Source organism: Empidonax traillii, unplaced genomic scaffold, assembly GCF_003031625.1.
Source record: "Empidonax traillii isolate 1590-97213 ecotype Southwest subspecies unplaced genomic scaffold, ASM303162v1 scaffold140:size1466565, whole genome shotgun sequence".
NCBI classification, from domain to species: Eukaryota; Metazoa; Chordata; class Aves; order Passeriformes; family Tyrannidae; genus Empidonax; species Empidonax traillii.
This window is the reverse complement of record NW_020955333.1, coordinates 459,633-474,122: the sequence shown is the minus strand read 5'-3', so window position 1 is coordinate 474,122 and position 14,490 is coordinate 459,633. Positions and strand designations below refer to the sequence as shown.

General features: G+C 40.6%; 1 long non-coding RNA gene across 1 annotated transcript in view; it reads left to right on the top strand.

Annotated features, from left to right (window-relative positions):
- Positions 1 to 12,184, top strand: part of LOC114057645 — a 40,982-nt gene extending 28,798 nt beyond the window's left edge. The window contains exon 3 of the long non-coding RNA XR_003571262.1: positions 12,135 to 12,184. This is a non-coding gene — a long non-coding RNA (uncharacterized LOC114057645). The remainder of the gene's footprint in view (positions 1 to 12,134) is intronic.
- The last annotated feature ends 2,306 nt before the right edge of the window (positions 12,185 to 14,490 follow it).

Below are 14,490 nucleotides of genomic sequence, written 5' to 3'. Positions count from 1 at the left end.
GCACCTTGAAAAAAACATCTGCAACATCTTACTCAAGTACCCAAAAACTAGCTCTTCCTTAAGAGAGGGAAAAGAGTAGAAGCCCAAAGGCTTAACTATAGGAGGGTTGGCAGCTCTCAGGGTGAAATATCTCTTTTCCTTAGGGCCAGCCGGAGGAAACAAGAAAATACATAGGAAAAAGGCCTAATTTCTTTGATCTTCTTTACTGCCTCCTTCTCAGTGTATGTCCTCTAAAGGAGGTGATACAGGAGACCAATTACTGAGGTTAATGTTCTGAAATTCTTCCTCACTCAAGGTTATTTTTTGTGGTTGAGGAGATGTTAATATCTGCAATCACTCACATACTCACAGGGGAAGATGCTGACCTTTTGAAGACTATGGGGCTTAGGCCCCTGAATTCAACAGTCATATGTTACCTGAAATCCTCTCTTTTTATTTCAACCATCACAGGAATCTCCAAGGGAGTGATTGCAACAAAACAGTTGCAACATGAATGCAAGAAAATGTAAATCTGCCTTAAAAAGGGATGCATTTCCCTATCTGTTCTGATGTCTATTAAAAAACTTTCAGGGTTTAGCACATACTGGCAGCGTCTTTCAGCTGGGAGGACTCCAGGTGGTTACTGCTCTGCCCTGGGTTCTTTTAGAGCACTGCACTGTGGAGGAGCTCTGCTGCTCTGGGATGATGTGCTGCTGGAAAAGAGGCAAAACTGCTCCAGGCAGGCTCACAATGCAACAGCCTAAAGGAAGATCTGGCACGTACCTGAAATGTCTATTCCCTTCTGGGCCTCCTGATGCTTCATCAATCATGTCACCTGTGTATCATGATTGTCAGCACAGAGAAAAAACATTTGGAGTTTTCTGGTTTCCTTTTACACTGGCAGAGTGGTTTGTTACTGGGAAAAAAACCCCACAAACAAAAAAACCCTTCTTGGATTTCTTGACTCAGGAACATTCACCTGGAAGGGGGCCCACAGAAACAAGCCCACTATAGCAAAAGTCTGTGAAGCTCTGCAGTTGATATTGACAATTTTTACAGGAAGATAATTATGGAAATGTTAATCTACATTTTTGTGATTGCATCAGTTAGACAAAAAGGTGAAACACATTCAGGATAACCTGTTTGTCTTTCATGCAGACACCCAGAGTGGTGCTCTGGGTGCTGAGTGACAGTCTTCTCCAGAGCTGTGAAAGCTCCTGACTCCAGGAGTGTCAGTGGAACTCCTATTGCCCTGTTTACCAAAGATTGCCCCTCGTACAAGAAACAAAGCCTGCATTCTTGATAGGAAAGGCAGCCAAACCCAAACAAGACAGACTCCCAGATCTTGAAGGGATGTTTAACACACCAAGAAGCAGCAGGATAAGGGCACAAGCAGCCTTTCTTTCCCTCCTCACAGGCTGTATTTGAACATTCAGAAGCACCAGTAAAGTGCTTAAAGTGGTCAAGAGCCAGCTGGGGAAACTGAGCCTGATCTCTGTCTTCTTACCTCTTGCCTTACCTCTGGAGCATCACACCAGTGCAGTCTGAAGTGTCTGAGTCAAAAGTGAAGCTACTTTAGCATCAGCATCCTTCACCTTAAACCTTCACATAAGAATCTACTTTTCTTCTGCTGGGAGGCCTATGCCACACACTAATGTTAAAATACTTGACCATTTTTTCTGCTACACAGGTAAACAAATGTCAGTTGAAATATATGGGAAACACTACTTTAATGTTTTCAAAGTTTTCACAAACATAATATTAGATAAGCCACTGCTTGGACTGAGGCCAAATGTAGCACATTAATTATTTTGAAACATTTCAAATATCAGAAATGTGTAAAATGAAGATTGAATTCAAAGCTTTTTTCCACTCTTTTGCCCACCCTCAAAGCCTTGATCAAGGGAATAAATTTAGCTTCAAATGGAAACTTTAGTAGAATTCAATTTTAAATTCATCAGTCACTAATGTTATTATATCTTTTTTGTGGTAAAGCTCAAATGCCTGGTGCTCTCTCTGTGATTCCCTGGCTGTAGGCAGCATTGACCATGTACTTTTCCAGAGATTAGAGATACAGGCACTTTCATAATACTGATTTGGTGGTGCACCTTCTTTGTTTCTTTATTCCTTGAGGGCAAAAAACAGATTATCTTGTTCTGAGGATATCTGAGAGTGGCTATTCCACGTCTGGCAGTCACTACAATCTAATTCTGCTGGACTTAACTACCATAATTTATGCCGTGTAGATGGTTTCCAAAAATAGAAGTAGGTATGATCCTTGCCCTACAAAGCTCACACAAAAGACAGAGAATTAAGAAGACTGGCAGATAGGGGAGGAAAAGTAAAAGCAGCACTGGCTACAGCAAATACACAGAGAGAGATAAATTAGACTCAAATTAGTCCTTTGGTGTGATAGTGAGACTGAATAAGCAAGTTTATTAAAGGGAAAAAAATATAATTCAACTAAAAGATAGAGATGCATGAATAGCTCTCAGAATAACATGCAGAACAGCAGCATCCTAATGGAATAAATGCCACACCACAATTGAAAAAGCCTCTTCTGCAGTTCAAATCACTTATTTCTGGTGTCACCCAGACTGTGTGATCCAGCAAGTAACTTAGGCACCACATCTCTTTCCTGTAGCTGACTTTCAAATGCATCATTATTTCATTTTCTTGTCATATCCCAAATTATTTTTAGAGACTGGGCTCTCCTCAAGTGATGAAGAAGCTGTGGGCTCATAACCTGATATTCAGACCCCTCAGCAGGGCTTGGATTGCACCTCACCCTCCAGGCCTGCTGCTCTTGTTGCTTGGGGATTTCCTGACAGTAGGTAGCCCTTTTGTAAGGCAGGGATAGGGATGCTGCAAACCCCAGACCTGCTGCTTCTCTCAAGGCTTTCCATGTCGCTTAGTATCTGCTGCTGCAGCTTCATGTGTGCTCCTGCATATTTGTCTTCACCCTGTGATGTGTGGCCCTGCTGCTGTTCCTCTCTGGCAGATGACTGAAAAACTTGCTTGAGGTTTGCAGAGGAAAACTGCATGGAGCAGGCTTGAGCCTGGCTCTTCTGGGGTCTCATATGGAGGGAGACCATCACAGCTGAAGTAGCTGTGAGGGTGTCACAGGTGTGAAGGTACTCCAGTGGTCACCCACCAGTCTCATCCCTTTAAACTCTGGGTGCCATGCCCTAGGCTTTGCTGATTGCTCTGTGTTTTGCATTTCTACATCCTGAGTGTTTTCTGCTACTTAGGGGATTTCAGGCTTTGCTCATTGTGCTGCTTCCAGTGAATCTTTCGAGATGTGCCCTTGGTGGTGGTACAGCCACTTCCCATGTTCATGTGTAGCACTTTTTACCTCCTGCTGACACCAGGGACTCCTGGTGTCAGCAGGAGGGATTCTTGCTGCCTTCCTTGGCCTTTGGAGCAGGCTGCTTTGGGGGAAAAGTCTATATCATAAGGAGGCCTCCATGGACAGGGAAAAGATATCAATAAAGTAATTGATTAATTAGTTAATTAGGAAAAGACACTATTAAAATAATTTATTGCTCCAATTCTGAAATCCCCCTGCATCCTGTACCCTAATTCATCACTTGCCTGCAAGTTTGTCAGTGATTGACTCATCACAAAAAGCCATGTAGTTTTCTCCTTTCCTTTGCGTGCAGGAATTTCTGGATAATCTGGGGACAGGAAAAGGGACAGTGCTGATTTTGCTGTTACATCAAATCACTTGATTTATTTAGCGCTGCCTTTTGTGCGTCGATTTCAGGAACGGTCTCCAGGCCTCCATATTAAAAAGCTGCTCCCCATGCTGTCTTTGTTCTTTGTTGCTTCATGGCTTTCAAGTCAGCGAAACATCTGGTCCAAAGGTACAAGCTGCTATTCCACAGCGAGCATACCAATGACGGCCAGATGGAAATGTGCCACCTTGTCGCGTTCCCCGCGTCCCCCCCGCATGCGTAGGTAACGCCACGTGAATTGCAGCTACAGCGTGATTTGTGCCCTGTGGCAGTGGGGTGAGAGCTGCGGTGTTTGAGAAGCGAGCTGAGGGCACAGCATCCCGTGGGCAGCTACCTCGAGGAGCGATGGGAATTAAGGCATTCAGCAAACGCGTGCTTTCCCTCGCCGTTGACTTAGCGCGTGCGTGGGTGTATGTGCTGTAGGTGTCTCAGACTTGTTAATAAAGCTAAGGATATGAATAATACTTAATTGCTATTGCATGATGCTTCTGCCACTGTAGTTCATTTGTAGCAGTGGCTGGGTGAGAGGGGGGATGCTATGGATGCATAAAAGCTTCATCCTCCTGCCATCTTTACTTTTGGCTTCCATTTCACTGGGAATCAAACAAATTACAGCCCTTTAACTGGAGGATGTTTTGACCAAAGTATTTATTTAGAAAGACAAAGATATCCATATGATTGACACAAAAAAAGAATTAAAATTTAAAATGTTTGCTTATGGGGCATGTTCCAGTGATGGCAGTGCTGCTCAATGTCAGTTTAAGGTTATGTCTTTCTTAATATGGTACGTGTTTTTGTACAGCTTTTTTTGTGTGAGAAGAATGTTCTTTTATTTATCATTTAGATAAATAGATAAATATTTAGATAAATTAAAAAACCAGAGAATATTTACATTTGCAGTTTCTTGTTGAAGTTTGCCACAATAGAAGTCCATAAAACACTTCTCTGGTGAAAAGAAAAAAGTGACCAAAAATAGCTTTCGAGGAAAAGTAAACAGTGAGGAGAAAGGACACTAACTAAGACCTCACCAAAAAACAAAGCACCACGGACATGTGTCTGGCTACAAGTACAAAGCACAAACACAAAGCATTCTGATTAGCCAACTAATCTGCTTACTAGGTTTATTAATCATGACAAGAAATTTAATAGAGAACAAAATCAAGGTATTTGTAAAACGCTAAAGGTGAAACTGCTTGCTGTTTACAGCCAGTGATTTTCATGTTGGTTTCATAAGCATTGCCTGTCTCTGTCCAAAGCAGAATCAAAAAAAAAGAAAAAAAAATAAATAAGAAATGGTGCATTGTGATCACAATCCTAGGCTGTTTATATGTATGCTTCAAATTAAGGGTTTGGTGTCATGGAAACAGCTTCTTCATTTGGAAAGCTCTGCGGCAGTGTGAGAAAGAAAGGACTGGAGAGGGGGAGAGGAAGAGGGAGTACAGGAGCGCCGCTTTGCAGCCTTCCCAACATCAGCGGCTCCCTCCTTTCCCCCAGAGACAACAGAGAGAATAGGAGTGCAGGGCTCCCGTGCTGCTTGCCTTACATTGTTCTGGAATAATGCAAATCATTCCCTCTTTGCTGGCTGTCATCTGCAAGAGTGCACGTGGCTTATTTTGTAGTTAATGCAAAGCGTAGTTCTAAATAGTTTTTAAAGGAATTTCCTGTACTGAAGGAATGTGTATGTATTTATATGGATGTGTCATGTATTTTTGTATACGGACTTTACCTAAACCCAGTATTTATCCATAAAGCAAATGAGGTAGAATCTCTATTAATACTGTTTGTTCAGTTCTGCTTTTGTACATACATGCATAATATAGTTTTGTATAATTTTAGTGCTAAAAAGACTTTTCCTGTTGCTCCACACCAAAGGAAAGCAGTCATTTGTGTAAAGAGCTTCTAACATACATACCAGAAGAGAAATCTCTCCAATGAACACAGCATTACAATAGTTGGTTGGGAATTAACACCACCACTTACATTGTCCTGGCTTCGATGCCAATTTATGCTCATTTTGTGGGCACAGTTCAGATTACTCAGTAATTGATTACATTAAGCAGTAGCAGGAGAGCTTTAGAGAGACTAAATGAAGGGCATGTACTATATTTCCACTGTGTTGCTGTCATGCACATCATGAAGAAGGAGAAACAGACCAATTCTATACAATGGATTTATTTTTAAAGCATAGTAAATCTGGATCTAAGAACCTGAGGTGGGATCATGTGAAGCCAGTGGAGTTAGCCAGTTACCTGCTCCTTCACAAAGCTAGGGTTGGCATCATGGAAATGTCTGGTCCTGAGGGAGTGTGAATCCTTCTCTCCTTTCACAGTGAGGCCAAATGTGTCCTTTCCTTGGGCTGCTCGATGAAAGTGCTGCTCTGCTCTCCACCTACCTCTCTGATCTAGCCAGATGTAAAAATTTTGGTGATGTAGCCAGGGCATTTTGTGATGGTGGCTAGATTCTGGGAGACCTGTTAGACAAGTGGTTTAACATCAAAACCAGAACTGAGCTATTTCCCCAGCCTAGGAAGAAAGAGCCACCCACACCAAAGCAGGGGTTGATGTTGGGACCACAGTATCTTTGGAAAGGGAAGAGTGGCTGAGGAGCTGCTTGCTGCCTACTCAAGTGGCAGCCCCAGAGGGAATGGGGGTGGCTGCAGGGCTGTCCATACCTACCTGGTATGGACATGGTTTATAACCAGCTTGCTCTGTGCTTGTTCCCCTCCCTGTGCTCACCCCTGGACAGTGGCTGGCCAGGCTGGACGTGTCTGCTTGTGGTTTGCCTTCCTGGCAGGAAAGAGTTTCTGTACCCACTTCCTGATCTCACTCCACCAGCCTGGGCATGTGGAAGGGGAGGAAAGAAGTCTCAGGAAAAAAAAGCAAATGTATTTGTCTGATCATCACTTTAGCTTAATGCTGTCATTTACATTCCCTATACCTGAAAGAAATGATGTTTCTGTAAGCATCAGGACTGACAAAAGGGTAGTCCCATTTTTTTGTGTGTGGTTTTCTTTTCTTTTTAATAATACCCAGTTTAAAAGAGAGGTTAAATGAAGCACTTACCCTCTCAACCAATCTGGGAGAGAAAGGCTGCAATTCTGCCTGCCCTCATTACAGTTCCTGCACCAACACAGGTGTCTCCCTGCTAATGCTGCAGAAAGGATGAATTCATGGGAGCATGAATTATGGTGCAGCAAAATCAACGTGCAACTTTAGCACTGAAGTTTCACAAAGAAGAGTTTGATGTTGCTGTGAGAGGTGCTCAGCACTGCAGAGGTAGCATCTATTGAGAAGACACTACCTAACAAAAAGCAGCTCATTCTTGTCTGCCATGCAGAAATACGTGTGTTAAAGAAACTGGAGGTGGAATGGTAATCTTGAGAAAAGTTCTAAATTCTCAGATTAAAAAAAAAAAAAAAAGACCCTTTAAAAAGACCCTTTAAAATTATAGAAATTTTACTGTGCTAGAATAGCTTAAGAGGTAAGGTAGAAAAGCTTGAAATTTCTTTATTCAAAACCAGGCAACGGAGTGTAGTTTAGTTGAATAGTTCTGCTTCAGACTTTCATTCTCTTTATTATCAAAGCAACATGAAAGGCGTAGATGCTTGGGCGAAAGAGAAATGACTGTGCAACCTTTCTTCTCCTTGAGTTGTGCCTTTGTGCATGACTTATCACAGTGTTTTCAAAGGTATTGAGGAACAGGATGAAGAAGTGTGCAATTATATTAGTGGTTTTGTTCAGATCAGGAATGCATTTTGAAACAGCTCCTCCAGTTGTCTGGACTAACGTCATTTGTTTTGCATTACTGAGTGGTCTCAGGGCTCATGAACTCAGCTCCTGCTGGATGAAATGGAGACCAGCACTCCCACTGCTAATCCAGCTCATCAGATCAGACCAGAGCATGCCTGAAGTAAATCCCCCCTCTCTGCCCTCCCTGTTTTCTTAAATAATGTGGCATTAGGTCCTCAGCACTAACTGTTTGTCTCCACATGTTTCTTCTAATGGCAGTGTAGACACAGCCTTAAGCTATGGAAATGGCTTCAGTTGCCACACAGTGCTCCCTGTCTGTATCTTTGGAAGATCTGTGGCTTCCTCTCATTCAGAGGAGTGATAGTAGATGCCTGGTCAGCTTTTTTTTTTTTTTTTTCAGGAGAAAACAGCTGTTTAAATAGCAATTATTACTGGTAAGTGTGCATGGTACTATTGCTGTCTTTCTCCTGAATATGCAATGCACAATATTCCCCTGAGAGGCAGGGTCATTAAGGAGCTACCTAGATACATATGCTTTTGCAAGTCTTTCATCTAATTCAGAGGTGGGAATGCAAATTTTGAAACTTAGGGACATCCTGTGGCTTTGTAACACTCTCCAGGAGAGATGTGCTCATTGAGATGAATAGCTCTCACTCATTCGTATTCCTCGTTTACTCATGTAACATTTATAATATGGGTAATGTTCCTCCTTTTAAAATAGCTCAGTGTGAGTTACAGGAAGAACTTAAAACTGTACTTCATTGTACTTAACTGTTTCAGATGAGGCTTGCAGATCTGTGCAAGGGGCAGAGCAATGCTGCTCCATTGCAGTGGGAACCCAGGGAATATTGAGCTGCAGGCAGACGGGACCACTGGATTTCCTCAGCATGCGCAGAGGGATAACAGAGGAGGTGGGGACTCAGGCCTACTGGGTCTCCTGTTCCTGATCTCCCCAGATGCTTTGATTTGCTCTGACAGGCAATTAAAACCCTGAGGTTCTGCATCCCTTCTGTTCTATTCCTTTCTTGGCTCCTGGGAGCCAGCAGAAGCTGGCTCTGGTGATGCAGGGAGACCATGGCACCACTAGTGCTGTGGGCTTTTTGCTCCTACTTCGCAGGAATCTGGCTCCACATTATTTTTGACACGTAGGGATACATGGTTTGCAAACTCATAGCATGTGACAGGGTGGTTGCTAAAGAACATAACATTTTCCATGCAAGAGGGGAAAAACAGCTGATGTATCTAAAAGGACACCACTCTTGTGCCATACAGTGGGATGGCTGGACTTTTCCAACCTCAATGACTATATAAACTATATAAACACTATTCTGTGTTTAAAACAAAGGATTCAGGTGCTGCCCTGTTTCTCTCTCAAGCTCTGCGCTACCATCATTCATCTCACCGAAGATGTGCATTTTTACATCAATAACAACAATAACATCAATAACATCAATAACAACAATAAATATCCTAGCAGATGTTATGCAGTCCCTAAGTTCCTTATTTGTTGGGATGTGAAATCTGTTTCAGGGTAGTCTTTTCTGTATTATGATTCTTTAAAAAATTTTTCTCAAAGTGAATTTTTTTTGTCTGTCTGATTTTGGAGGTAGATCATGCTGCTTCATGGTATCAAAGCCTTTGAAGAGATTTCTTAGTTAATCTTTTTAGATATAAAATTTTTAATAAGTACTTTTCACACTTTAATAAGTACTTTTAGTAAGTACTTTTTTGAGACTCCTGCTTGTTTCAATAGCTACAGCACAAAGACTTGAAGAAGATATATCTGAATTAGCAACAGTCATTAATAGTTTTTTAAACTATAGAACAAAAGCTTTCTTAAATTACAGCGTGATGTCAGGAGTGAAAATGCTTGGTACTGGTGACAGAAACAGCAAGAGAGGAGGGAGAAAGGAAAAATAAAGCACCAGTGGTAAAATCAAGGAAGTTTTTTACAGAACTTCTGCTCAATCCTTACAGTAGAATTTTAAATTCATCTCCAGGACTATAAATATTGTGCACCTAAAAATGATTTACAAAAAAATCTCCACCTTGTTCTTCTCAAGACAAAAAAGAATGACTTGACCAGCTTCATTGCCAGGCCTGTATACACTGGGAAGTAAATATAGGGAAAGTAAATAAAAAAAAAAGGAAACAAGACTTTGAGCAATTGACCAGAGCCAGGAAAGAGAGAGGAGGAGCACGGGATGGGACTGGCATGCTGCTGATGCTTGGGAAGAAGGCTTTTGTTTTCATCTGCATGCCACGTTGTTAAGATACACATGGGCAATACTTCTGACATGACTGGATGTGGTGGTTTGACATACTGCACTGGCCTCTATCTCCGCAAAAATACAGGAACGTTTTCTATTCTGAAATAAAGAAATAACAGCCATCTTTCTTTCCATCTACTGGAATAGGAGTTAGATTGGACCCTAAATATTTTAAATAGCTTTGTGCTGAATTTCAGTGCGAGCTGAAAAATGGTCAAAATTAAAACTTTTAACTCGGAAACAGAAAGGAAGGTGTAGGTGAGGGCATAAATGACAGCTGGGGAAAAAAGACTGGTCAACAAGTTATTATTCTCATCTTCCCTTTCAGTTTTTATTATACATCCCCTGATACCTAGGAGGGATCAATTTACTGTTGAGGATTGTAGGGATCACCTCAAAACAAAGAACAATAACTGAAGTGCAGAAACTCTCTAGCATATGAATTCAAGATCTTGCTGTAGCCACAGTGTTTATTTTTCTGTAAGTGGATTGGACGATGGCAATGCTATCAGGTGCAGAATCTCAAGATCTGTAAACTACAGTAAATAGAGAAGGATGATACAGACAGTTGTAGATGCTTAGATAATCTGCATTTTACCAACTTGGGTAAAATATATTCAAGAAAGATATTTCAGCAAAAGAAACCCATCAAAATGCAATGTGATGCAACAAAACACATGGTTCAAAGAACATAACGGAATATTTTAAAAGATGAACTGCTTTCTAGACTAAAGAAGCACTGATTAACCTGCCCATGCAGGGAAATTACTAGACCTGATCGGAGTTAGTAAGGCTAGCTCACATTTTTTCCCCAAAATAATTGAAGCATGTCTGGAAAGTGCTAAGAATTTGCTGATTTAAGAAAATTAAATGTTTTTCCCTAATTCCAATTTTATTTGCTCCAATTCAAATGCAAAAAGCAACTTAAGTCAATGTATGCCTTCGGAAAGGAAGGAAAGAGTTCAGAATAGTTATGTAGGAAAACCTCGGATTTAGCTTGATTGTAAAAAACTTTTTGAGAGAAACGTGTACATTTATCAGATTAAATTGAAAAGATGAGAAAATAATGAAAGAATTTTACTGTGACATAGTGGGTTTTTCTATAAATTTGTTTTTCTATAAATTTTTTTTATTTTTTTTTAAATTTATTTTTTTTAATCTATGTTTTAATTTTGGGGGTGCTTTGTCAGACTGTGTGTGTGCACACAAATGACAGGGAGAAGAAACTTCAAGTGCCTACAATTGGCAAGCTTAATTTAGGTTTTTTAAAACAATCAGTGCTGGTGGTGATGGTAGTAGTTCTCTTTCTGTGTACTCTTTCTAACATGACTCATTTGTTTGTGATTAAAATTTTAAAAAGCCACTTCAGGCATCCTATGAGGATTTTTCTGCAAATCCCTGTATTTGTGTCAATGGGTTCATATGCAATTTTAGCTCGAAAAATGCCTTTGTAAATCTGCCTTCTGGCATCCAGGATGTTAATAAAAGACGAGGTCATGGCCAAAATTTGCCTCTTCTATCATTGCTGCTGTAAATGGGAGATGAGCTTGTACTTTCAGAGCAGAATGTGTCCTTTAATTGGTGTTGGCTCATCCTGCATGATCATGAAATATTATAGTAACACATGGGGTTTTTATTGTAATTCCTTTGCAATAGACATTCTTGCTTTTTTTTTTTTTCTCCTTCCCTGTAGATTGTTGTTTATCAACTCTGCCCAAAGTAGAATACCATTTACTCTGTAATGATAATTCTTTCTCCAGCCTGATGAGTGGACACATCAAGACTTGTTAGTTCATGTTGATCTCAGCTATTTGGAAACAGTGGAAACATTTCTGCTAAACCCAGCTTCTCCATCCGTGTTTTTCTTTGGCTTTATTCACAGGGCAATCTGAGATTTTTTTCTATGCATTACAAAGGTTTTCATTAAACCTTTTCCTCATCTTGTGATCCAAATCTGAAAGTTCTCAGCCAAACCAACCATTTATGTTCAGGACCTTGCTCTTCTCTTTCAAAGGATGAGGAAATCTGAAAAGGTGTCTTTAGTTGGCTGCTTTTTTTCCCCCACAGGTGTCTTGTGGTACTCCACAGAGGGTTTTTTGGGTATGTATTTCAGACTACTAGAAGATTGAAAGGGGACTCGTGTGGTGGAGGAGAAATTGATACTTTAGGAAGGCTGAAGGCAGGGCTGGGAAGTCAAGGGGGATAAGCAGATGTTTTGATAGACACTGCTGTCTGCTTCTCATCTATGGTTATGTGGGCCATCTTCTACATAATTTCACATCTGGTTCTGTTTTTGCAGTCTGAGGTAAAAAGGCTGTTCTACACAGGAAGTGTTTAGAATTGATTCCTCCATCTTTTTATTTTTTTTCACTGTACAATGGTGGTGTATGTTAATTTAGGAAGAAGACTGTGCTAGCATGACTATGCTGAATTTTCTCAGGGGCAAACTGCTGCATATACCTGAAGCCACACTGCAAATCAATGTGGAAATCAAAGTCAGGACAAGGCAATTTGCTTTATGAGCAGGGTGATTCACCAGAAGCAAATGAAAGATCCAGGAGAATCAGTCTAATGTCAGCAGAAGATTAGTAACACATGAGGACTTTTCATAAAAATCCAGTTCTGACTAAATGTTTTTGTTGTAAACAACTGCTGCTGAAATGATACATGAGAAGAAACACCCTACTTCATTACAATGCTTGGAGTCTTTCTCTTTTCACAATATAAATGCACCAATTTTCTTTGGCTTTTATAGCTCTGGCAGATAAAGTGTAGAGGGTAGCTTGAAGGATCACCTAGTTTAACCTTTATTAGCACATGAATGCATGAAACAGTATTAAGTAGAAAATAGAAATGCCTCAAGATCGTATCAAGTGCTCGGTTTGTATTTACAGGTTGGGCTGTAATTTGTGAAGATACTGGATGACAGGTCTTTGTCTCCTTGGCTGTTAAAAAGAAGAGGTTGGAATTCTAGAGGTAATAAAGCAAAGAAGAACTTCTATTTCATTGCTTTGATTTTTTTTTTACTTCTTTTTTTTTCTCCTTAAATATATTTAACACTTTCTCTCTCACCTGGAATAAAAAATTGTAAATTCTAAGTGTGTCATTTGACTTTCATGACATTTTATTCAGTGTCAGAATGTCAGAATGTGACAACGCTCATTTGTTTCTACCCATTGACATGATAAATATGGAAGTATGAAGTATAAATCTTTTTCTGGAGACGCTGCTGAATTAAAATCCTATTAGAATTTTCCTTAAAATGGAAAGTTGTAAGTAACTTGAACACTGTGAAAACAATCAGAGAATACCCAGATTTCTTGTATCTTGTATACTGGGCTTTTGAAATGAACCTGTTGTGTTGAATAAGTATTCTTTATACTGAGATTTGGCTGGTGTGAGTAGGTTCTCTAGTGAGGACGTTCACATACACAAATTCTAGTTATTTTGTAAAATTCACTGTTAAGCCTTTTCTCTCTAAGAACCTGAAAAGACAGATGTAAAAGAGTAGAAAGGCCTCCCCTCTCAGCCAAAGCACATCAGTTTGCAACTCTCGCACAATCCAGAGGTGCTGAGTAGAATATTCCTCCACTAAACACCAGAAACTCGTTTTCCATGGGATATAAGGAGGCATTTTCCCTTTCAGTTCAAATTCCATTTGCTGCAAATAGTTTAGCTTTCTGCACTTCCTAATTGTGCATGAACAAAAATGAAAGGATGGCCTATAAATAAACTTTGCCAGAAGCTACAAGCAGAATGGCCAAATGTAGCTTTGCAGAGGCAATAGGTGTCGAAGAGTTTGTGTGCAAACCAGGTTCTAATCCATATTCTTCCTCAATATAGTATCCACATTCCCCTGATCCACTGCAGTCTCTATATTCTTCATCCCTGCTTTTCTTCCTCACGTTGCAGGCTTCAGGGCTGTGGGCAGTGAGCTGTGAAGCTTCCTGCTGTTGCTGTTTCCACTGCAAAGTGCAGGAACTCTCTGTGTTGGAGTAGGGAGGTAGATGGGGGCTCTCAGTGTGGGAAGGGGTAAAAGGGGCACACACAACAGAACTGGACATCAGGGCCAGAGAAAAGGGGTTGGATCACCCACAGCAGCCAGTGCTTAGCCAGTGCTATGGTCACCTCTGGGGCTTCACATTCAGCATGCCGAGCTCTCAAAATTGCTCAGATGAAAAATGCTCTAGTGGGAACTTGACCTTTTCCTTCCTGGTCACCAGAAGTCTGGGAAAAACAATAAACTTCTATCAAAATTGTCATTTTCTTGAGAAAAGGTCACAATTGTTTAAAAAAAAGAGGATTTTTTTTGTTTGTTTTTTTATTGGTTGGTTTTCTTGTTAAGTTATTTCAGGAGGGGAGTGCAAAAAACCATCTTTTTCAAGGCATGGACAGTCTACTATAAATTGAAGGGATATGGAAGTGGGCTGGGCACTCCGTAGGAGTTGTAAGTTTTGATTAAAATACAGATTTCTTTGTTTCTATTAGACCAGTTATTAGCCAGTTCAGGATTTCCACCTTGTCTTCAACAAACTGTTAGTGAATGCCCCCTCCCGGCTCCCCCAGTTTTTTTTATATTATAGAAAAAAGCCTAGCAGAGGTTATTTCTATGTCCTTGGCTCTGCAGGGTGGGGGCCTCAGAGAGGGTCCTGTGTGAACAGGTTCCATCATACTTCTCTCTTGACCTGGTTAAGAAGGCTTTTCACATAGCACTGAAGAATGGGAGAAACTGTCAGAAATTTTGTTTAATGGTTG